We start from the raw sequence: 26,299 nt of genomic DNA on the forward strand, positions 1-26,299 counted from the left end.
AGTCCCTGCGTTGATGTACTTATCACTGCTTTAAAACTTCCTCCACTATTTACATAGTTTTCTCTTTTCACTCTAGGAATTCCTTGTTTACATGTATTTACATCATTAAATACAATAAGGAATTAAAAATTACCACTCTATGTGGTCAAATTCACTTCACAAAAGTAGAATAGTCTAGATGCAATGCATCTACAAAAACGCAAGAACTACCATATCGAAGTTATCACAATTTAGAAACATCACTAGTTTAAAACTTAAAATAGTTTAGAAACATCATGTCTAGAAAATCAACTAAAATAACTTATCTAAACTTATCCAACCAACAAAATCACTTCAAGAAGGTCCCAAAATACAAATTTACGAAAATAACCATCATTGGTAAACTTGCACAGCAGAGGGGATCGAATTTATGGAAACATAGGGTTTAGTGACGAGCTCATATATCCTAAATCCTGAACGATTTTAAAAACTTGAAGGCAATATTTGTAGATGAGGATGTACTTGAGAGAAACCTCTCTTAGTTTCCAAATATTCTTCTCCAGCTCTTCATAATATGCACCCAAACATCATAAATAAACTAGGAAAATCCAAAACCTGAAAAATAGACTATAAAGATGCATTTTAATCTTACAGTATATGACACATGTGCAAAAAATGAATAAGGTTTGTGTTCTTTGGCCCATTCTTGGAAAAAACCTCTTTCATTTTTCCAAAATTCAGCTCCATTTGGTCGGAAACAACTTTTGAAAATGATGGCAAAAACAATCAGTTTCGCAGCAAATTCGCAACGACTGTTTGAACTCAACCTACAACCTCTCCTCTGGATTTATCAATGATGTATTTTTCTTTCAACTTGCTCCAGAGCTCAAACCAGACTTTGGATGAGATAAAATGGAGAATTTCAAACAATTTGAATTTTTAAACCACCCAAATCCCTCTCATGTCATGATGGTGAAATTTGAAATCATGGAGGTATGATAAATATAAACCACTAACAAACCCATGACATGACCCCTTCCACTCTAATAATGACCTGTCATGGACTATTAAACCTTTACAAATTCGACCTTTACAAATATTTTGACCTTTTTACACAAGGCACTCTTTAGTCTATGACACATAGTGACTCATAGGGTAAAATTGACAAACATATCTCCAAAATGAAATAGTAGGATACGAAAATACTTTGATTTGTAGACAATAGGAACCTAACATTGGCTCCAATGGTGATGGAAACCTCCTAGTGAGGTTCCAAGAACACTGTATACTAGTAGCCTTAACCTTTGGGCTTATTGACTCCTTGAATGAACTTCAAATTGGCGCAAACTGAACAACAAGATATGGTTGTTTACACTCTAGATCTGCAATGAAAAAATAAGAAAACCTTGTAGTAAAAAGATCATATGCATCCCAAAACATAAAACAACAAGAAATAATCAATGTAATAACCTAATAGAAGCTTTGAATGAATAATATTTTATTAGAAAACACCCACTAAAGAGGATTTGCAACATGGGTCTGCAAAATTCCCTCCGTCGGATTGGTCCTTTGATGTCCTTATGTTTCAACAATCTGTTTCTCTCTCTCAATATGAAAAGAACCCAAAAATTAGGATGGAACTCAAATGATATCTCAAATGTGGCAAGACGAGTGAGGACAATGATAATGATCATGGTGAAGAATGAATGGAAAAACCTCTTGTTTATAACAAAGTATTGGGTTCAATTAGGCATTGGAAAACAATAAAATATTATTGATCAAATCAAAATCTAACCCTTTGGAATACTTTATTATATTTTTTGAAGAGTGAAAAGATATTTAAAATGGTCAAATATCTGTATTTAGAAAATGGTTAAAGTAATTAAAAAATAAAATGATTTATTAATCACTTTGTGAGGATTAAGAAAAGTGTGAATTCGAAATAACTATTAAATAGTGATTTAATATTTATTCCAAAAATAAAATTAAAGGATAATAAATAAATAGTCATTTATTTAATTATTCCTAGGTGATTTAGTCAAATGTGACAAGGAATAATTATCCAATAATGATTTAATAATTATTCCTAGAGAAAATTAAATAAATGATGATTTATTCAATTATTCTCATGGGTTTTTTTAAATTTTAATAAGAAATAATTTAATAAAAATGGTATACTAAATCATTTCCTATGGTGAAAGTGATTTTATTACGGTAAAATTAATCTTACATGGTGTATTTTGATCCACCTAGTTAGAAATGGCTAGGTGATCATTTTTTAGGTGATAACATATTTTTTCCCAACATACGAGTGTCGGGAGCAAATCATATGACTGAAATACATTGTACGTTACACTTCCACAAGACCCCAAAGAGGAGTCAAAGAGAGAGAGAGAGAGAGAGATAGAACTAAATCAATGCGAGGAAGGATAGAGGAATGGAGGGGGCAAGACCTACTAATCTGATATAAGTCTCCTTTTATTTTGGAGTAAATGATCTCAAATGAGGCGGGGGAGGCATACCCATACCTATCAAGATAATTAAGTACAAATAATAATGGTGTTCTCAGCAATGTGGGAATGAGCTACAAAGTACATGATATGTTGGCATCAATGGGCCATAATGTGATACAATAATACAATGAGTCCCATATACATAATATGCTTGGAAAACAGAAGTCAAGACTGTATACAATGACATTTGAGTACATGAGATAGCATGCCCCTCAAGCTAACATGGTGAGGAGGAATCACAACCAAATAAGCCCCTATAAACATGAAAGGGATCTAAAGATTTGAATGGATCATATGAATGAGACATGCATGCTGTGGGCACTACAAGCAGTGGGAAACGATCCAATCAAATCTACAGAACTGCGTTTGAGGATGGATCATAATCAAATGACATCCAAGCATGTGGGGGACTACCTAAAGGGCCACCCCATCATGAGGTATGGAACATCTCACACACACTCGGGAAATACAGTACAATCTGCTAGATCACCGGACCATCAAGTGTATGATTCTCGATTGCGTGATAATTATTTGGAGTTGAGCACGCGAGAAACAACCAAGTCAAAGGGAAATGATGATTCCCTTTGCTTGATCTGAGGCATCGAACAATAATGAAAGATGGAACCAAGGTACACTACCCTCTAGACCACTGTCCTAGAATAAATGTGCTGAAGTCCATAGAAGAGGGCACGCCAGAGGTGAGGCAATGAGGTTTCCTCAACAAAGGCATGCAGGTCATAACAATGTGACTGATGGACTGACATTAAAGATGATGATGGAAGGATACAAGATGAAAGGTGGACTGGAGACTTCCCTTGTTAGAGCATGATATGCATGGTTGTACTGGTATCGGATGACTCGATTCTAGAGGGGATGGTCAATTACTTAGATGGAGGCTTTTCAAAGACAGAGAAATATAGTTGGAGGCCAAATATGAGCACAAGGGGATGAATGCGACACAAAGATGGATGATACACTATAATTGGACTCAATGGGACTTTGAATAGACTCCATGGATGCAAGGGTGACTCATCTCTGATGCTTTGAACAAGGGTGACTCGATGACGTTGACACATGGGGGAGGCCCAAAGGGGACCATAAAAATTAGAGATGATGAAAATTGACACATAAGCTAACAAGTGCAAAGGAAAAGTGGTACCAGAGTACATGTGACTGACATGAAGAAATTTGATTTTAATGGGTGGCAAAGTGAGAACTCGTGGAAAAATTGGCTTCTTAGTGAAGTGTAAAATCACCAAAAAAAAGATAGACCCATTGTAGAACTTGGTGAGAGATTTCCAATGACGATGATGGTTCGTCAAACCGAGCTACGGTTTAGTCACAATGGATGACGAAAAAACTAGGGTTTTCTTATAAAATGGCTTCTTGTCCCCAAATTCAATTCATTTGAACATTGAGTTGTTGGAGAATTTGGAGAGGAGGAGGAGGCCCTAAATATTAAGTATATAATATAGGACAAAGTGAACGTCATAATTTGTATATGTGACTTTTAGGTGGTCTTACTTGTCTAAAAATGACCTTAATGCTTTGTGGAAGGATGGTTCTTGGTGGAAAATCAAGGTAAAGGAATTAAATACTATAGGTTGTCTAGAGTCATCCATACCCACCAAGTCAAACATGGGGATTGGATGGTGAGTGTGGAATCACGTAGAGTAGAATATTTGAATATATGGTATCAATCATCTACGATATGTGATGTGCATACAACTCGCTGGAGAGGCTGTAGGACAAACTATCTAAGGAATGAGAGGCTAATCAACCATACTTATATCATTATGCTCTATGTCGATACTAATGATAATTAAGTGAAAAAGTGGCCAGAGGTACCATCATGTCCTCAATCATGAGATATTTCCCCCCATCATATATGATGGAGGGGACTGATCGAGTATGAAAAGGTGGGAATGATGCCTCTAGCTAGATGCATTGGAGGAGTTCCATTGTGTTCCAAGTGCTCAAATAATGGATTCAAGCATTTGGCCCTACTGGCATAAGATCTTGTAGAGGATAATGAGTAAATGTAGAGGCATAGGTGCCTCCCAGTTTTGGATGGATGGATGTGGCATGATATGGACATGTTGAATGTATTTAGAATAATGGATTCCAAACACTTCTTGGTAATGTAGTTCACCATTTTTTGTTTATGGTTGTCTTCTTATGAGAATAATGGATGATGCGTGAAGTATGAGAAAGGATGGTTGATTACCAATCTCACTTGACACTGCATGTATGAATCAAATGGACTGAATTTCTAAGTTCACATACATGGTGTCACCATACCAAAGAGTGGCTTCAGATATAATGAACTGATGCTCATTAAAACGACATAGTGGTTGAACAACAAAAAGTTCAAATGGACTGAGTTGTTGATGTAAAATGGAGGAATTATTAAATGGATCATCCCTAAAGCGATCTGAAGTGATATGAGACTCTAAAGTTTCTTTTAAATAGGGTAGAATAATGTTACTAGAGTGGACACTACCATATGCACTAAGAGGGTTGGGGAGAATTGCTTCTCCTGGACTCTCTAAAGTGGATGCCCTCTTACCCAAACATTAGGTGTAATGGCCACAAGGTGGAAGTGGATCGAATGCATGGGTTCGAAGTAAGGGGTTATTGAACCAATCGACCTCATAATGGATGAAGCCTTTTGATTCCACAACATATTGATCATGGGTTTGCTATGGAAGGAAGTACACACGATGGTGCATATCATCCCAAGGATAGTAAGGGTGGTCATGGATTCCATAATGTCTTCATCAAAATGAAATATGGGAGGACAGGAGGAAGAGAGACCACATGATGAAGAGGATCTACCTGGGGCATATTCATGAGAGAAAAGGTTCACATGTGCATCATCAAAAAGGGGAGACATATGACTTGTAGATGTAACATCTACCGATGTTGAGACCGAAGTTTTCACCGAAGAAGGTTCGAATGAACCATAATATGAAACATCAAGAGAGTCCCAATAGTCAATCCCATGGATGAAGATCGGTAAAGAATAGGGGCATAGCTATCCATCATCTTGACATCAAGAGGGGAAATCACAATGGTGGGTTGGGAAACCTCCTGTTCTAGCATAACAGTGGGACCATAACCCACAGGTAGAGGAGAAGTGGAATCACTACAAGCGACATCTAATTCACGAAGCACTGGTAGTGTATCGTGAAAATCTTCAAGACGGGGACAGTGATGGGAATAATGGCCATAATTATCCCACAAAGCAGAAGGGTGATCCGTGCACAAAGATATGTTCTTCTTAGCTGAATCGAGTAAGGATTCATGGACCTAAGGAATGTTAGATTCATGAAAGGTATTAGACACCACATTATTGATAATATGAGGGAGCTTGGGACAATTATTGGCAGCATGCCCAACAACATCACACAAAGCACATGGAGGAGAAGGATTAGGCAGTTTGGGAGGAACTGCAGTTGTTTTGGGTGCCTTGTCTTTGGGTCCCTTTTTTTGGGCCTTTCCCCCCTCACCATATGCTTTCGCAATATGATTGGCTTCCCATTGAGGTTGTTGTGGAACTAAAGCAAAGGAAGGGGTAGGAACAATAGGTTCAACTAGGGTCAAAGCTGTAGAAGATTTGAGTCAATTGGGAGGAGTGTTTGTGGGAGGATCAATGTATCAAACTAGGATCCCCAAGGTAATATTAGGTAGACTCAAGATAGCCATAAGAGGGGTAGAAAATATTCCAAGTGGAAGGAATGATAAAGTTTTTCACTAGACGGGTAATGATCAGGGGGAACTTCTCTGAGATGGTTAATACCTGGGGGAATGGTTTCAGGCTAAAAAGGACCAGGAGAGATACCAGTAGAAGGAAATGGTCCTAAAGGAATTGTACATGAAGTCTAGGTTGAGTTGGGATAAGAATGTTGCGGAGGAGCTGGCTATTGTGAAGGTGTACCAGACCACTTGTGGGTGGCCCATGGTGCCTGAATCATGCAAGCACTGGACGAACTAGGCTCAGAAGGAGTAGGCAATGGGCCATAATAAGCCCTAGGTAGCATGGAATATTTATAGATTCTAGGAGACACACCAGTAATGGAAGTGATAGTCTTATTGTCAGTCATTGATGAGATAGTGGTATGAGGAGATGTCTGAGACTGAGGGTCATAGGAAGTCAACTTATCGATAGTGACGATATTTCCATTGTTAGAAAATCACATCTTGTGAAAGAAAGTGTATGTGACAACAAGATTGGTGTAACTACAACCCAACAAGATGTTATAATCTAATGGGGCATCAACGACTTCGATATAAATTAAGACAGTCTTGTCGGCAATGGTGATGGGACAATTGCAATAAAACCAAGGGGCTGTGAGGGATGACCCTCCCAAGCACGAAGAGTAATAGTCGATGGGGATAGGTCAGGGGACCAAGTTGATTCCAAACACTAGAGACTATGACAGAGGTCGATGCACCATCATCTATAATACATTGTTGTACCATGGCATTCTTTATGGAGATTGGTATTTGAAAAGAAACTAAGGAAGAGGGGATGTTCCGCTTTTCCAACTTCAAAGACAATCATATGATTGTCAAAGGGATCCATAGGTCCTAAAGCAGATAATATATCTTTCCATTTGGATGGGCACATTTGGAGGACTTCTAGCGTTGACATGGAAGTAAGAGACTGCACCAAGTCATCTACTATGTTATAGGTATGGGAAACTTTGGAAGAAGCACCATTTCAATGTAATGGACTTTTGGGGATATTGGAGGGGACCTTAAATCTATGTAGAGGGATTTGTAAGGTTCCATTTGGTGATGACAAAGGCTCAGTGGAAACTTTAGGTTGGGAATTAGTCATTGACTTTGCAGGGGGCTTGTCATATTGGCACGACCAAGTCTGGAGGTTGACTTGTTCGGTGTTGACTTCGTCGGAATTTATAATGAGGAACTGGTAATTGTTTTGGCCATATTGTGAAGGTGGAGGAACTGCATTACCCTATGTGGGTTGGGTAGCTACATGTCCTTGATGGGGAAAAGGATTTGTAAGAACAACCAGTTGTGATGAAGCAGGTGGGGTAGGAGGTAGAGAAATGGAATGAGGTCCTCTCGAAAAAGCTACTTGAGCATCCCATGCTTGGCACATATGAGGTAAAAGGGGACAGATCAGGAAGGACAGTATAAACATATCTTGATTGTGCATAGATCATGTCATATTTCAAAGCTACTTGGAATGATTCTTCCTCAGATTGGGGAAAGTTGGAGGTGGAATCTTTACCTATGGGGGCCAAAAGCATTCTAAGGAAGCAATCCATGTACACACAGTCTCCAACTTCAAGAGCCCTAGACATGCTCCTCCTTCTGCACCATTATTGAACATGGTTAGATAAGCGGGTGGAAGAAGTTTGACGGAAAGAGGTCAAGAGTTCGATACCAGTGTCATATCGGAGGGGTAGCTAGAAGTATGACATAAAATATTTGGCAAGGATCATGAATGTGGAATGGGAGGCATGCGGTTGGTCCACATACCACTTGGCAACAACTCTAGTAAGGGTGTGTTGGAACATACGAAGACGAATGGAGTTTTCAGTGATGGAATTAGATGAACACCACATATGAAAAGAGCGAACATGATTTGTGGGATCTTCTCCAGGATTACCTTTGAACTTGGGCATGTCATAAGGAATATTTTCAGGCCTAGAAGGCCAATTGGGGTCATGGAGAAGAGGATTATTGATGAGTTGGTTGAAATCAGGAAGGCTAAAACCAACCATATAGGGGAGAAATGGGAGGTTAGTGACCATACTGCCATTGTGGGGTTACCTTGGTTTCCTGCACCCATGTTGGTGCCTGACATGGTGGTGATATGGGGTTAGGAAGAGGAAGAATCAAAGGAAGAAATGGAAGAATCAGTAGAACTAGATTCAAAATGAGGACTCAATGGATGACTAGGAGGATGAACTCTAACTCGACGAGGAGGAGTAAGATGTCCTAAAGGAAACTGGGGGTGAAGGCCACGAAGTCTCTACAAAAAATGCCTAGGGGGAACAATGATGTCAAGACAAAGATGACTCAATAGACTAAAAGGGGATGATATGAGAAAAAGAGAAACAAACAACAAGAAAACACCTAGTGCAGTGGTGCCAAGTGTAAACTAACTATATTAATATGCTACTCTAATTCAAGCAAACATGTCCTATCAAAGAAAATTTACCTCTAGCCTATAGGTGATATAAATTCTCAAACAAGTCCTAAACCTACTATTTTAAATGTCCTTTCAAAAGACTTCTTACTTGATGGAATATGATCCCCGCATGCAGAACTATCTAGAGAAAGGTGGGGTAGAGAACCAACTACTGCCCACAGCCAATCCTATAGGGTGTTTTCCTATGTTTTGTCACTACGTTTACCTTCATCCCATAGGGGTGGTCAAGTCTTGAGCTTCTTGGTAATCAACCACTACACATGATTCCTTGCCACAGGTTGGGTAACCCTGAGGAGAACCCCTCGAACGATGACCTAGCCTAACCCCCTCTAAATAAGGTTTTTGACACACTCCGACTTTGGACCGTGGGATGGTGAAGGATTTTAAACTCCCTAATATGTCCACTTCTATGGCTCAATGTAAGTGATCAATGGGTGTTATTGGAAGCCTATACCACCGATCATACACCTAACTACACAAATTGCTTAGCCCTGGTGCCAAAGTGGGTTGAATCTATGTGTGTTGAAATGTCTAAGGGACTATGATCTAAAGGCACTAATCTGCTATAAATGGTGCAGATAAACAACAAAAATTAAAGGTGAAAAACGATGCAAAGGATAATCAAGAAGCTCCAAAAACCTAGGACAATCAAGGGGATCCTAAGGGGGAAGGAAACACTAAAATATAACGGGAGTAAAATTATGAATAAATCTATTGAAAAAGGTCGTAAAACAATTGACAAACCCCTAGAAATTAGAGGTTGAAATTTTTGTACCCTAGACTCCTTAACTCTTCAAATCTCTTCCTAAATTATGGAGGTGTACTCTAAACCTTAGGGGGATTTTTCCTTCCTCAATGTGAAATCACTAAGAGAACATAGGCCTAGGGGAGAATTAGGAAAAAATAGGAACCCTTCCTAGTACACACGCAACACAGTTGGTAAATCTGAAAAATTATGGAAAAAATTCTGAAAAATGACAGAATGCAGATTTTGACTTGAAAAGTGCGTTGGAATGCAGAAAATGGGTCAAAAAGTGCATTGTAGGATGCAAATAATGGGCCAAAAAGTGTGTTTGTCTCCCATAACTCTCGCTCAATAGATTTCAACCAGATTGCGTCATCTCATTCTTGGCTGGTACCTATGACCTGTAGAAAGATGTAGAAAACCAAAAAAAAACCAAAAACGTTTCCAGCAAACAAATTGGATCTAAACATAGAAATTGAGAGGCTAAAAATAGTTGGAAAAACATTGAAAAATCCTGAAATACATTAACCAATGATTTGAATTATTTCCCCAACAAAGTCGTGATTTGTTAGTATCAAAATTCTTAGAATGTGTACCAAAAATGCTTCACTTAAGTCACTGGTGACAAGTGACACTACAAGAAGATATGGCTATTTACACTTTAGATCTGCAATGACAAAATAAGAAAACCATGTAGTAAAAATAACATATGCAACCCAAAACAAAAAACAACAAGAAATAACCAATGTAATAATCAAATAGAAGCTTTGAATGAATAACATTTTATTAGAAAAAACTTGGTGAAGAGGATTTACAACATGGGTCTGCAAAATCCCCCTTTCTGAGATGGGTACTTTGATGTTCTTGTTCTTCAACGATCTATTTCTCTCTCTCAATATGCAGAAAAACCCAAACAACAGGACGAAATTCAAATGGGAGCTCAAATGTTGGAATACGATAGCAATGAAGATGATAATGATCATGGTGAAGAATGAATGGAAAACCCTCTTATTTATAACAAAGTATTGGGCTCAATTAGGAATTGGAAAATAATAAAATATTATTGACCAAATCAAAATCTAATCGTTAGGAATACTTTATTATATTTTTTGGAGAGGGAAAAGATATTCAAAATGGTCAAATTCTTTATTTAGAAAATTGTTGAAGTAATTAACAAATAAAATGATCTATTAATCATTTTGTGAGGATTAAGAAAAGTGTGAATTCAAAATAATTATTAAATAGTGATTTAACAATTATTCCAAAAATAAAATTAGGGAAAAATAAATAAATAGTGATTTATTTAATTATTCTTAAGTGATTTAGTCAAATGTGACAAGTAATAATTATTCAATAATGATTTAATAATTTCTTAGAGAAAATTAAATAAATGATGATTTATTCAATTATTCTCATGGGGTTCTTTCAATTTTAATGAGAAATAATTTAATAAAAATGGTTTACTAAATCATTTTCTATGGTGAAAGTGATTTTACTATGATAAAATTAATCCTACATGGTGTATTTCAATCCACCTAGTTAGGAGTGGCTAGGTGATCATATTTTAGGTGATAGAAACCACCACTCATGTTGCTATCAATTTAACTCACAATGTTGCTTCCTATCATCCATGCTGCCCATCCACATACTCATCTGTGTTTGTATGCCTAGAATATTAAAACATACATCACATCTAAATGCCATAATATTAAATCACATATCACTTTGATACACCCAAAATATGTCCATACGTCACATCCATACACCCACGCCTATTTCACTTGTATCCATACAACATCTGTGATTTAAATTTCAACAAATAATTGCTAAAAAATTCTATGTCGTTCGTACAACTATTTCACATTTCTTGAGTTTCCGAACGTATATAATTGCTTTAAGATTGAATTTCAAATTCAAAAATGGCAGAAGGAAGATTCTTGTTAGGATATTCCGACACATAAGAAATAGTTAAGTATAACTTATTCTAGTGTAGAGTTAGCTAAAGTGTGTTTCTTTATTATGTACTTTTGTAACTTACAATCTGATGGTCACAATATATTCTAGACATGAAGTGATCCAACGGTTCGTTCTCTCCTCGGTATTATCGACACTTGATCCATGGCTTAACACCTGATTGGTCCATGATCATTGATCTCTATTTAAAGAGCATGGAGGGTCATTTGTAGGGTAACTGTTCATGAGATAAACTTATGTAAATTTTATTTCTTTTATTAATAAATTGCCTGAAGTGGTCGTGTTGGCTCAGGCCATGGTCTGTTTCCCTCTTTGAGGGTTTTAACCACGTCAAGAATACTTGTGTATTGATTCGTGATTTTTTTGTGAGCAATGTCCTTTGTTGTTATGTTTGAGGAACTTACCCTGTAAATTCCTACATGGTATCAAAGCTATTTGAGGGCCGCATCTGTTGGTGATCCAAATCTGAAGCCGGTACAACTGCATCCGACTGTCGTTTCCTAGATTTACTATTTCTTACTACTTTCAAGCCAAGAGGACTTCTCTATTGTGTTAGGAGCATTTGTTCGAGTGAGAAACTCCTTTCGTTTCACGCGAAAAGGTTTCCGGTAGCCCTAGCTATGTCATTTTTGAGATCTGGAGGTATACAATTTTTATTTGCAGTTCTAGCTATTCATCTCTCTGTTTATTTCAGTTTATTTAGCTCTCTATTTTTTATTACTAGATCTATACCTTTCATTTCTGCGTATGCTCTTTGATTTGGGAAAATCAGAAACAGAAAGGAAGGATTTTTCTCATGCGTATGCTCTTTTTTGCCGCGCCTTAGTGTGATCTTGGAAAATCAGAAACATTGAGGAAAATATTTAGTTTCCGGCTAAAGCTGACTTCAAGCCGTAAGCTTTGTTTTTCTTATATGTACGTGTTGGGTTTTGTGGTTTTTGTTTTGTAGGCAAAAAATAGTTTTTTCAAGTAAGCACACACCTCAAAGCTTCAGTGACTACCCAAAGAAAAAAACTCTCTTCCTCTTTTCCAAAAATTACTAACCTTTTAAACTAGCTCACTTGGTCTAAAGTTACTTTATGAGAATAGAGGTCTTGAGTTAAAGTCTTTCTTTTTATTGAGTTACTTTTTCAAAAAGCACATGTAACTTATGTTTTAAAGTTACTTTATGTAAAAGTGTTCTCACCCATTATAAAAAGTGAGTCACTTATAATGCTAAAGCCTCTTTATCTTTTATTTAAGTTACAATTGAGTGGGTAGCTCATAAAGTATCATTGTAAAAGTGACTTTCACTTATTTATAAAAGTGAGTCACATAATTTTTTTTTTTATTTTTTTTTATTTATTTATTTTTTTTTAAAGTGAGTTAATTAGATTAAGTTTGGAAAGAGGGTTTTCTTTTTTTTAATATAACATTATCATTCATTTTTGCACATTCATGCACTTCATCGGCATCTTCAACAAATTATCTTCATAAAGCTATAACTTCTTCATCCAGAAGCCGTTTTTTTAACTCGGCCTAGTTTTTCAAGATCTTTCCATTGGAACACTTAGTTTCAACATCTATAGCTTCAATTTCTATTAAAATGGAAAGTTCGTGCCAAGTTATTCTTGACAACACCAACTACTTCCAATGGTGGTCCTACATTGTGGATTTACTTAGAAATAAAGGTCTTTACATAATAGCCTCAGACCAAGAAACCAAACCTCAAGATGAAGATAAGACAAGCAAATGGGAAAATAGGCAAGATAAAGCACGTGGGTTGATAGGGATGTCTATTTTTAAAGTTTTTTGAATTAAAAATCAAATTAGAGCTCGTCAACTCGAAAATGAGTTGTTTACATTAGACCCCAATAATTTTTCTTCCATTGAATATTTTTTGTCCAAATTCAAGACCCTTAGACTTCTCTTGGAAGGTGTTAAGGTTAAGAAATAAGATGGTAGCCTTATCTATTCCATTCTTACTAAGTTGGGACCAACCTACTCTATGTTTGCTTCCACCTTCCATTCTACTAGAGAAGCTTTTATTTCTCAAGGACAAGACTACAAGTCCCCCTCTTTTGTTTCCTTTTGTGATTCTTTAATCAGAGAACAAGAAATGCTCTTATATCTTGGTCTTCTTAATTTTGGAAACTCTTCTAAGAAAGCCTTAGCCACTGTCGTGGCGGAAAAAGTCGTTTGTGCGGACACAACTGACCTCCCTAGGAGTCTAAACTCTCTAGCGACAAACAAGACAAAATGGAGCGATCTTTCTCTAAATACACCTTTTAAAACATGAAAACTACAAATGTTTAGGCTTACCTTATTCCAAAACGCTATTGTTATAGTCCATCCTTGCCGATCCGGATGAGCTCCTCCTTCACATCAATTCCTGCAACCACAAACAATCAAACAATTACCAAGCACTTGCATCTCATATAATAAAACATATATTCAACATGCAGACCAAGGAACACATGAAATAACTCATTAACACAAGCTATTGAGAAAAATGAACCAGTTTGTATTAATAACGAAACAAAGAAACTCTTACAACCTGGCCTTGGTGTTGTGCAAGTTCCTCCCAGGGTCCATCAAGGGTTTTCCTCTACTTTGACAAAGCTCACCCACTTCCAAGTAGAATCAAGCAAAGACAATCTCTCCTCACAAGGTTCTAAATGGGAGTCCTAATTCTTGCAGCATTTACCCAAAGAAAATGTATAGCTTCAACCTCTCCTCCTTCTGGCCCAATGCATGTATTTATAGTGCTCAAGAGGAGGTTAATCAGGTCCACCATCAATGGGATAATCCCCTCTTTGGGTGGGATAGCTCCCTTATTGATGGGATAAGTTCCTCTTTGATAGGAGTGCATGAACCATCTGGAGGCGCCCAATACACGTCAAACAACCTTCTAGAATGCTCTAGAAATGACCACAAGTAACTTTTTAAAGATGAAACTTGCGCATTCTAACTTTTACAGGGGACGCACCTGTCCCTTTACATACAGAGCGTCTTTGGACGCAGCTTTTGTGAACATTGGGTGCGTCCCCACAGGTAAGTTTGAGAGAACCTGTGTCCCCAGAGATAAATACATTTATACAAGACTTTATCTCTTTTTTGGAGTTTGACATGGAGAGCAGAGGCATAAGACTTGCCTAAGAGGGTAGCATGACTGTTGATTGAGCCATACTAACTGTAAATAGTCATGGTGACATTTTTTAGTGTAACAGATTGCCCCCTAAAGTGCGAAGCCTGGAATAGATTAGGGTTTGTAATATCTAGGAAGGGTGAAGCGCTTTATCATTTCAAGGATTGTCTTGTGGATGACCTGGTTGGAACCTGCAATTTTCAACACAAAATACATGTACAAGATTATATCATCACTGAGGTAGGCATTCCCATACTCAGATTCAAAACTTTGACTAATGGACTAACTACTCTGATACAGGAATGATCTTGCAGTACATCATTTTTATAGACTTTTGTAGACACAGTATGGACGCAGCCATCTGTTTATGATTAGTCTACATAGATAATGAATACAAAACTCCTCGCAGCCTGGATGGTAGAAACTAGATCCAGGGTCTTCACTTCTACTTCCCGAATTGGTACGATTCTAGCCATGTGATTAAATGATTTAATGTCGAACATGTTAGAAACCACTTGATTACCAGTCGATGATGTAAACTGTTAACAAGCGTGAGAGAGACCACCAGTAATGTCAATGGTTCTCAAAGTACCAAGCACAACCCGTGAAATGTGAATAGATGTTTTGATGTCAAACACTTCACGGAATCCTTTGATCGAAAGTCAATGATGTAAACTGACGTCAAAGGTGAGAAACCTGCCATTGATGCATGCAGACTTCAAGGTACTGTCGATTCCTAAGTCATCTTTCTAGATAATGTGTCAATGTCGATAGAAAGCGACCCGTTGCAAGCAAGCCCGCAACACGAAATCGTTGTTCAAGTTGAAGAAATGTTGCTGTAAGGACTGACTCAGGGATGGTCAAATGGATGACAAGTATTTTGCAGATGAAAGTTTTGCTTGCAGACCTCTTGAACACATAACGACACGATAGATGGCTTGGTGACGAATAACTCAAAGTTAATCCCCGGAACCCGGTTAAAGACTTTCAAAGTGGTTTGATCAACTGTGAGGTAAAAGATTTCCCAACCCAGGTGAATGAAAAAGTGTCGTGTTCAAGAGTGGTAATAAAGTTTCTTTTGAGACAAAAGGTAACAAACAGGTTCATTCTTCTCTCTTTTCCCCCACCATTTCTGGCAAGTACCTCTTTATTTTTAACAAGCTTGAGGAGGATAACATATGCTTGATTATAAGCTCATCCTTCGGACGAGTCCAACCTAGTTTAAATTTGAACCCTAGGAAGGAGTGGTTCGTTCCTGTTTGTAATTGAACAAGTCCTCTACTGTAAAAGTTTAACGAGCCCAGTATAGGAGAAACTCGGCGTTTTTCAATTTTAGAGAGTCTGAAAAAACTAAAGGAGACTCCACGTTGAACTTTTTCGTACATTTGTGTCCCTCAAGCCCGAAAAAGTATAAAATAATACCTGGGGGAACTGCTTGATCTTGCGACCAAGGAGTACTTTCATAATAGTGTCGTTGACCTGAAAAGTAAAAAGCGATCAAGGACACGTCGTTTTATTTCCTTATCGAGTTTGAAACGACAAAAACCCGGCAATCTTTTCCTGATTTTACGGTCAGAAAAGAGCTATAAGGGGACCGTCTTTTAATTCCGTTTTAACGAGTGTAAAAGAAACGCTCGGCGATCTTTTCATGTTTTAGGAGTCAGAAAAGGGCTTAAAAGATGACTCTGAGGTTTCACTTTTTCGTAAGTTTTAATGAGTTCGAAAAAATGATAAAAATGTACTCATGGTTTTCACTTTTTCATAAGTTTTAATGAGTTCGAAAAAATGATAAAAATGTACTCATATGGTCGACTTTCAATTTAATTTACGAGCAGGAAAAGAAGGAAAGAACTCGGCATTTTCATTTGTTTTACGAGAATGAAAAATAGCAAAATAATCTCGGGATTTTCATGAGTTTAACGAGTCTTGAAAATAACTGAAATTGACTCGAGATAGGTTTCATTTTTACAAAAGCTTGAAACAGATAAAAAACTATGCTTCAAAGTAGTTTCATTTTTACACAAGCTTGAAACAGAGGGAAAATTGTGCTTGATGCCCCCTAAGCATGATTGCTAGAGCGCATGCCCCCCAGCTTCATTTCATTCAACCAGCTGGATGAAATGAAGGTTCATGAACAAGATCATTTGAAAGACTCGACCTAAAACTGTAAGAAAATTATGCAAAACTAAAATAACTAACCTAAACATACAACCTAACATCTATGAGGTCTAGTCAATCTCTCGACTCAATTAGAGGAGGATTTGTTTCATTTTTTAACGAGCTTGACACAAGAAAAGAACTATGCTCGGATTCGGTTTCATGTTTACGCAAGCTTGAAACGAAAAACTATGCTTGTTATAAGTTCACATGCCCCCAGCATAATGACGCAAATCAAGGTACATGCCCCTCAAGCTTCATTGCATTCAATGAGGTGGATGGAATGAAGCTTTACTTTCAAGATCTTGGAAAGACTTGTGGGAGCTGTTTCATTTTTTAGTGAGGTTGACACAGGAAAAGAACTGTCCTCAAAACCCTTGTTTCATTTTTTAAACGAGCTTGACACAAGATAAGGAACTATGCTCATAACTGTTTCTACAATCTACCTAACAAAAAACTTTACTCTAAAAACCTTGATTCATTTTTTAACGAGCTTGACACAAGACAAGGAACTATGCTCTAAAATCCTTGATTCGGTTTTTAATGAGCCTGACACAAGACAAGGAAATATGCTCATGACTACTCTCTACAATCTACCTACTTAACCTATCCTTGTTTCAGTTTTTTAACGAGCTTGACACAAGATAAGGAACTATGCTCAAAAAGTTCGCATGCCCCCAGCAAAATGATGCAAAGCGGGGTACATGCCCCCCAGGCTTCATTGCATTCAACCGGCTGGATGGAATGAAGGTTTACTTTCAATATTTAACTTGAAAAGGGAGTTGTTTCATTTTTAAGGAGGTTGACACAAGAAAAGAACTATCCTCATACCTGATTCATTTTTTAACGAGGTTGACTCAGTAACAGGAACTGTCCTCATACCTGATTCATTTTTTAATGAGGTTGACTCAGTAACAGGAACTATCCTCAAAACCTTACTTTCTACAATCTACCTACATATCCTAAAATCTACCTGATTCATTTTTTAATGAGGTTGACTCAGTAAAAGAACTATCCTCATGCTAGCCTGTTTCATTTTTTAACGAGGTTGATACAGGAAAAAACTATCCTCGTACTCACTGATTCATTTTTTAACGAGGTCGACACAGTAAAAGGAACTTTCCTCACACCATCCAATTTCATTTTTTAACGAGGTTGAGAGAGGAACAAACTATCCTCGTAATCCTATTTCATTTTTTAACGAGGTTGATACAGGAAAAAACTATCCTCGCTACTCCTTGTTTCATTTTTTAAAGAGCTTGACACAAGACAAGGAACTATGCTCATGACTTCCAGTTTCATTTTTTAACGAGGTTGAGACTAGAAGAAACTATCCTCATAACTCCTTGCTTCATTTTTTAATGAGCTTGACACAAGACAAGGAACTATGCTCATGACTTCCAGTTTCATTTTTTAACGAGGTTGAGACTAGAAGAAACTATCCTCACGCTAGCCTGTTTCATTTTTTAACGAGGTTGATACAGGGAAAAACTATCCTCGTGACTCCTTGTTTCATTTTTTAACGAGCTTGACACAAGACAAGGAACTATGCTCGTCCACACTGATTCATTTTTTAACGAGGTTGACACAGTAAAAGGAACTTTCCTCGCTACAGCCTATTTCATTTTTTAACGAGGTTGATACAGGAAAAAACTATCCTCGTACACACTGATTCATTTTTTAACGAGGTTGACACAGTAAAAGGAACTTTCCTCACTACAGCCTATTTCATTTTTTAACGAGGTTGATACAGGAAAAACTATCCTCGTACCATCCAGTTTCATTTTTTAACGAGGTTGAGAGAGGAACAAACTATCCTCGTACCCACTGATCATGGCTTCCAACTGGAAGAAAGACATGTCAATGGACACACCTTGATCATGGCTTCCAAGAGGTCTTCATCAGAAGGAAGAATAGTTCTCTGGAAGGAACACATGTCAAGGGACTCAAAAGGGATAAGAACATCGTGTTCAAATAATCCCATAGAGTTTTCCATGTCAATTACCGGATCTAAATCAACAGTGAGAGGCTCACTTACATCGGTAACTGAAAACATGGGACCAGTTGCCACATAATTAACCCGTGGCAGGGTAGATACCACTTTAGAATCAAGAACATTTAGGGGTGTCATATTATTGGTAGTTGAGACAAGACTAGGGAACGAAAGCTGGTCTACAGTCACAATACTGCCATTGTGAGGGAAAGACATCACGCGAAAGAGTGTCGATACGACAGCTTTCATTGCATAAACATAGTCTCGCCCAAGGAGTAAATTGAAATCCAAGGGACCTCGAACTACCATAAGATCAATACAGACAGTTTTACCTTCCAAGGTAATAGAAAACTTAGGAAGGATCCCTAAAGGTTCACTAATGGTTCTGTTAAAAGCTTTCAGATTCTGCGTAATAGGCGCAAGCTGAGGGGAACCCAAAGCTTTCCAAACAGTTGAGGATAAAATACTGACAGAAGCACCTTCATCTACCTGAGTACGATGTATGTCCCTACCACCAGCCTTGACAATGATTTGGAAAGGGATGGAGGAAGGAAGACGAGGTTCTGTCAGTCTATTCCAATCAAAGGAAAAGACCTCAGTGCTTGGAGGGGGTTCTGTAGAAACAGGTGAAATGCCCCCCAGCATAGAAGAATCTGATGTAACAAGAAGAACCTGAGCGGTATGAAGTTCACTCTCCAAAGGGAAAGTGGGATCGACCGAATGTGACATTGAATCGACCACTTGATCAACTAATGGATCATCAACCTGAGTGACATGAGTTTCACTCTCCAATGGAAGAGTGTGATCGACCGAATGTGAAATTGAATCGACCACTCCGTCAGTTGACGGTAGGTTGGGAGAAAGTTTACGGTAACCAGTTGGAAATTCTTGCTGTGGAACAGTAAGTTTTTCCAACAATGTTGAGGCTTCATCCATGTGAGGGCAAATGTGAGTTTGATGACTCCCTTTGCATAACTTACAAGGAAACCTAACTTTACCCTTTTTCCCAGGAACCTGACTATCACTGGTTGATGGATCAATATAAAGTTGATGAGATTTTTCTGACCAACTTCCAAGACCTTTGGAATACCAGGACAATTGACAAGGAAGTGGTCACCCTTACAAAGCCTGCAAGGGTATTTGGGTTTACGATGCATGTCGGAATTTTCCTCAACACAACTAACACTTACAGCCATGGTTGGTTGGTTGACTTCTTTCTTATCTTGCTTCTTCTTCTTCTTCTTCTTCTTCCCTTTCTTCTTCTTCTTAGCCTCCTGGTTACTAACATCAAGGCTTTTACCAGGCGAAGAGGAAGAAATGGAGGAAGAAAGATTAGGCGAAGAAGGTAAAGGGTCAACAGAAGGTTGGTGATGTTGAGATGGTGAACTCTGTTGAGGTGAAGCATCCAGTTGAGATGGAACAATTGGAGTATTTTGGGCCAACGAAGTTGAAAATAACCATATCGGTAAACCTATTGTAAATCCAGGTAATGACAAAGTAGCCATATAAGGAGGACCAACATTTCCAAAGTAAGGAAAAGTACTAGGATTCTCGTTAGGAGGGGTTCCTAGGTTGATAAATTCCGGAACATTTGCCATTATATTCAACTTCAGTGAATTTTATTAACAATTTAAAACTAAAATTAACAATTCACAATTCACACCTAACAATTAAAATTCACAATTCACACCTATGGTCTCTAAAAGTAAAAACAAACAAATTAACACGCGCTATCAAATCTAGGAGTCAAACCACACACAAACAGTAAGCTCTCTGGACCGAAAACACTAGTTGGTGATGAAGCCGAACCTCGCAGAATCCAGTACAGAAATAGTGGGTGGAATAGTTACCCCGACAACCTGCTTAATGAATAGACTGGACCAAGTTCCTCCACTTTAACCATCTCGAGTGAAGTGAACCCCCCAGAAAATCCAAGTGAGTATAGCTGACGTCTGCTCCAAGTACAGTGGGACCTTCCCTCCACCGTCACCTTGGGTAGAACCCTAAAGATAATGGTCACTAAGGTTACCAATCACAACAATTACACCTGGGGGAACAGTCTAAACTCCGACAGCACGCAAGGGCAGAGTAACAAGCTCAATCCCCTTACCGGCTCCTTGACAGTAATCCAAGGTTTACCGATAAGTGACCCCTGGCTCCTCGACAATGGTTAATCCGAGGTTTACCGTTTGTAATACGTACTGTCTGGCGTCATTCCCAATGAGGGGGGAATGATCCCCTCACTGGTTCGGACACGAGCTCGTGCTTCTCCTTTAAGAGGAGCTTTCCCAGAGTGCAATTGAAACAATTGGATTTATTTTACTCAAGATAAACTATCTGTTTGGTTTTGTAGTCTTGGAGAGTTAAGTACTCACCTACTCCAAGACCCTAGCCTAAGCTATGTTGGTGTTTCAGAGCCCTAGAAATGTAAAAATTACTAGATGAATTTTAATTAAGCGCTATGTTATTAAGGCTGTTATTACTCAAATGGGTAAATGGAGATGAAACCAATGGTGTTATGACCCGACTCAACTGAATGCAATCGAATATGATAATGCAATCCTTTCAATTCGATGAATCCTAACTAGAGTAAGGAGAGAGTTTCCATTCACTTCCAACAATGCAAAAAATTGATCATTAAGAGAAAATTTAACAAATTCTCTAATGCACTAATTTCATCAAGAAAAACTAATGCAAATCAATTCCAAACCAATTTTTATTTTTATTTTTGTGTAAATTCAAATCAAAGAAAGCTGATCTAAATCTACGATTGATTTTTCAGAATGTAAACTATGCAATTTTAATCTATGCACAATTCACATGAAAAGTATGCAAATGTAATCTATGCACATTTTTCATTCATATTCTGAAACTGAGAACTCTAATTATGCAAATGTGATCTATGCAAGAGAATTCTCAAACACAAGATGATTCTAATGTAATCTAAGAACCAATCAAGTGCAAGTCGAGAAAATTGGGTGAGAGTTCCAAAGATCAAAAATAAAAGCACTCAAAGGCGATTAACACTCATACACAATTTAGGGGGAAATTTTTTTGCAAAAATGAAAGCAAAAAGATGCAAAATTGTGAAAAGACTGAGACAAACCTCCAAGTAATGACCAAAGGAAAACAAATCAAGAATTTCTCAAGAAAGAGACTCAAAACACCCAATTGATGAAAGCTAAAAGCAGGAATGCTAATGAAACAAGTTCAGGTGAAAATTTTTGACAGGGTACTAAAGGATCTGGGCAGAAAACACTAAGAAAAACCAAAATCTAAAAGCAATTAAAGCAAAAATGGAGTTTTCCTAAATTTTTACAGGAAGACGCAGGCAACCCGTTAGAACAGGCGCGGGCCCGCTCTGTGCAAACGGCAACAGCGCGTCCAAAGACACACTGTGCAGTACTCAGAGGGTGTGTCCTTCTGGAAAAGTTAAGAAAAACCAAATCTAACTAAATCTAAAGCTAAGCCACCCAAATACTAATTCTCACAGTCAAAAACCAGAAAATAAAAATGATTTTCTCAGAGCAAAGTTCACACAAAGGAAAAGACTTTCACATTAATGGATTCCCCAGTGGAGTCGCCAATTTGTCGTGGCGGAAAAAGTCGTTTGTGCGGACACAACTGACCTCCCTAGGAGTCTAAACTCTCTAGTGACAAACAAGACAAAATGGAGCGATCTTTCTCTAAATACACCTTTTAAAACATGAAAACTACAAATGTTTAGGCTTACCTTATTCCAAAACGCTGTTGTTGTAGTCCGTCCTTGCCGATCTGGATGAGCTCCTCCTTCACATCAATTCCTGCAACCACAAACAATCAAACAATTACCAAGCACTTGCATCTCATATAATAAAACATATATTCAACATGCAGACCAAGGAACACATGAAATAACTCATTAACACAAGCTATTGAGAAAAATGAACCAGTTTGTATTAATAACGAAACAAAGAAACTCTTACAACCTGGCCTTGGTGTTGTGCAAGTTCCTCCCAGGGTCCATCAAGGGTTTTCCTCTACTTTGACCAAGCTCACCCACTTCCAAGTAGAATCAAGCAAAGACAATCTCTCCTCACAAGGTTCTAAATGGGAGTCCTAATTCCTGCAGCATTTACCCAAAGAAAATGTATAGCTTCAACCTCTCCTCCTTCTGGCCCAATGCCTGTATTTATAGTGCTCAAGAGGAGGTTAATCAGGTCCACCATCAATGGGATAATCCCCTCTTTGGGTGGGATAGCTCCCTTATTGATGGGATAAGTTCCTCTTTGATAGAAGTGCATGAACCATCTGGAGGCGCCCAATACACGTCGAACAACCTTCTAGAATGCTCTAGAAATGACCACAAGTAACTTTTTAAAGATGAAACTTGCGCATTCTAACTTTTACAAGGGGACGCACCTGTCCCTTTACATACAGAGCGTCTTTGGACGCAGCTTTTGTGAACATTGGGTGCGTCCCCGCAGGTAAGTTTGAGAGAACCTGCGTCCCCAGAGATAAATACATTTATACAAGACTTTCTCTCTTTTTTGGAGTTTGACATGGAGAGCAGAGGCATAAGACTTGCCTAAGAGGGTAGCATGACTGTTGATTGAGCCATACTAACTGTAAATAGTCATGGTGACATTTTTTAGTGTAACAGCCACCCAGCAGCAACCAAATTCAAAGAATCCTAAGAAGCAGTATCCTAAAAAGAATGGTCCTAAACCAAACAAGGGTCCTAAGCAATTTTAGTCTCAAAATGAAGATCATTTCAACAAAATGATAAGGTAAATAAAAACAAAGGGAAGAAGATTGAAAGACATTGCCACTTTTGTAATTGAGATGGCCACTTAGAATCCAAATGCTTTAAGAAGATGAAAGCCTTGGAAGCAACAATGAAGAAGCATAACATCCATTTGGAGCACTCTTCAACTTCAACTTCATCTTCAGGAATAACACTTTCTGCATGTGGTTGTCAAGCATCTCAGTTTGGTTATGCACTAAATGTATCTTATTATTCTCATTCTCATGAGTGGCTCATTGATTCTGGAGCTTCTTATCACATGGCCAAAAACAAAGACATGTTTTCTTCTTTCAATGATTGTAACACCAAAAATATATATGTTGGTGATAATAGATCTCTTAGTGATGTAGGGACTGGAACTGTTCATCTAGACAATGGTCCATTTAATGATGTATTATGTGTTCCAACCTTATCCTATAACCTTCTATCTCTATATAATATAACTCATTCAGGTGAAGGTAAAATCGTTTAATTTTCACCTCACAATGCTGTAATTAAGGATCTAAGAGATCCTAGACAGATTTTAGCTACTGGAATTGCTAATGATTCTATGGGGTTGTATAAGTTTAACAACTTTGGGTCATCAAATCTTCCCTCGGTATTTGTTGCTCATAATGATTAAGTGAGCAAACTTTGGCATGAGCGATTTGGTCACTTAAACTATCGCTGCCTTCAAAATATATGTAAAGAAAATATGGTGATAGGTCTTCTAATGGTATCTTGCAGATATGGTGTTCGTTTCAGATGTGTACTCAGAAAACATCATCAGGATAGTTTTGAAAAACGTGCCTCTTGGCATGCCTCAGCCCCTTTACAATTTGTGCATAGTGATTTATGTGGTCCACTTCCAGTTGTTTCATTCTGTAGCTACAAGTATTTATTAACTTTCATTGACGATTTCTCCAGATGCACTTGGGTATACTTCTTAAAACTCAAGAGTGAAGTATTTAACATGTTCTTGGCCTTTAAGTCCTTTGTTGAAAAGTAATCTGGACATCAAATTCTTAAGCTAAGATCTGATAATGGCGGAGAATATGTTAACAAAAAATTCATCAACTTTTGCATTGAGAATAGAATTCAAATGCAACATACTATTCCATATACTCCACAACAAAATGGTGTAGCTGAAAGGAAGAATCACACCTTAAAGGAAATGGCGAATTGTATGCTTCAATCTAAAGGACTTGGTTTTAATTTTTGGGCAGAAGTAATTAACTGTGCAAATTATATAATAAATCACACTCCTCCTAAGGTTTTAAAGAATATCACTCCAGAAGAAGCATGGAGCTCAATTAAACCAGATGTAAGTCACTTTCGTGTTTTTGGAAGTGAAGCATGGGCCCATATTCCAGATGAGAAACATAAAGCTTTAGAACCTAAGAGTGAAAATTTTATTTTTGTTGGATATTGTGAAGATGTCAAAGGATGTAGACTTATTACACTTAAGAAGAGATGTAAAATTTGTTGAAAATATATTGACCTCTGAGCCTAGTTCGACGGATGTGCCACCTCTCTCTATCCCTTCTACTTCTGAAAATATTTCTTCTTCAGATGATGACAGCGAGGATGACAATCCTCCCCCACCTTCTCAAGATCCTCCTTAAGCTCCTCAGCTTCCAAAATGGGTCCGTGCTACTCAGGATGTAGTAGGTGCTCTTGCCGATGATCCTATAGATCAACGATGTACACGTTCTTAGTTTGATAGAGCCTCTTCTTTACTGGCTCAAGCTTCAGCGAATTATGATCCTGACACCTTTGCAGAAGCTTCATGCCATCCAGATTGGGATACAACTATGAATGAAGAATATCGTTCATTATTGGGAAATGATACATGGGATCTTGTTCCTCTTCCAAAGGGACAAAAAATTGTTAGATGCAAATGGGTTTATAGAACCAAGTATGGACCAGATGGAAAAGTTGATAAACATAAAGATTGTCTTGTTGCTAAGGGTTTTTCACAAGTTGAAGGCATTGACTATACTGAAACCTTCTCCCCTGTTGCCAAAATGGACTCTATCTGCTGTAGGTTTTAACCTTGTATAGAAATTACCTGCATACGAATTCTAAAACACAGAAAATAAATAATGTGAGATCATAACACATAAAACACATATACCACAAAGATTTTCCCTTGGATCCCAAAACCGGGACTACCAGCTTAATTTTTCATTATGTTCCTTTCAATGTTACAATACATATTTATACATGTCGAAGCATCCAAGACCATGGACTGAAAAACCATCGCGTCCAATACCACGGACCAAAAACCATCGCGTCCAATACCATGGACCGAAAACCATCGCGTCCAAAAAAACATGTGCAAAAATCATGCACAAAACCATAGGTGGGTCCGCCCAACCTAACATAGGGTCCAAAACCAAAATTTTTGGTGCCCTTCAAACCCCCTATTAACTACGTGGAAAGAATATAACACAACCCAACATCTGCCTTGTTCTTTCCCTTGTTGGCTCTTTCAAATGGGAAGTCCATCAGATGGATGTTAAATCTGCCTTCTTGCATGGGGACTTGCATGAAGAAATCTATATGGAACAACCAATTAGCTTTATACTAACAGACTCCATGCTTGTATAGCAGCTTAAGAAATTCCTTTATGGTCTCAAGCAAGCCCCTTGGTCTTGGTATGCCAAAATGGATAGCTTTCTTTTAGAAACTGGCTTTTCTAGGTGTCATTCTGACAATACTGTCTACACCAAGAAAGTGGGCAAGTCTCTTATCATTCTTATTCTTTATGTTGATGATCTTATCCTTACTGGTAGTGATCCCAACCTTATAAAACATGTGAAGTCCAGCCTTAAAAAGAAGTTTGAAATGACA

General features: G+C 37.9%; 1 pseudogene; it reads right to left on the reverse strand.

The window, feature by feature from the left end:
- LOC149243605 (protein TORMOZ EMBRYO DEFECTIVE-like) overlaps window positions 1-26,299 on the reverse strand; it is a 154,216-nt pseudogene that overhangs the window by 55,442 nt on the left and 72,475 nt on the right.

This window comes from Pinus tabuliformis, chromosome 8 (assembly GCF_031772625.1).
Source record: "Pinus tabuliformis cultivar Carrire ecotype Pingquan chromosome 8, CPIR1, whole genome shotgun sequence".
NCBI classification, from domain to species: Eukaryota; Viridiplantae; Streptophyta; class Pinopsida; order Pinales; family Pinaceae; genus Pinus; species Pinus tabuliformis.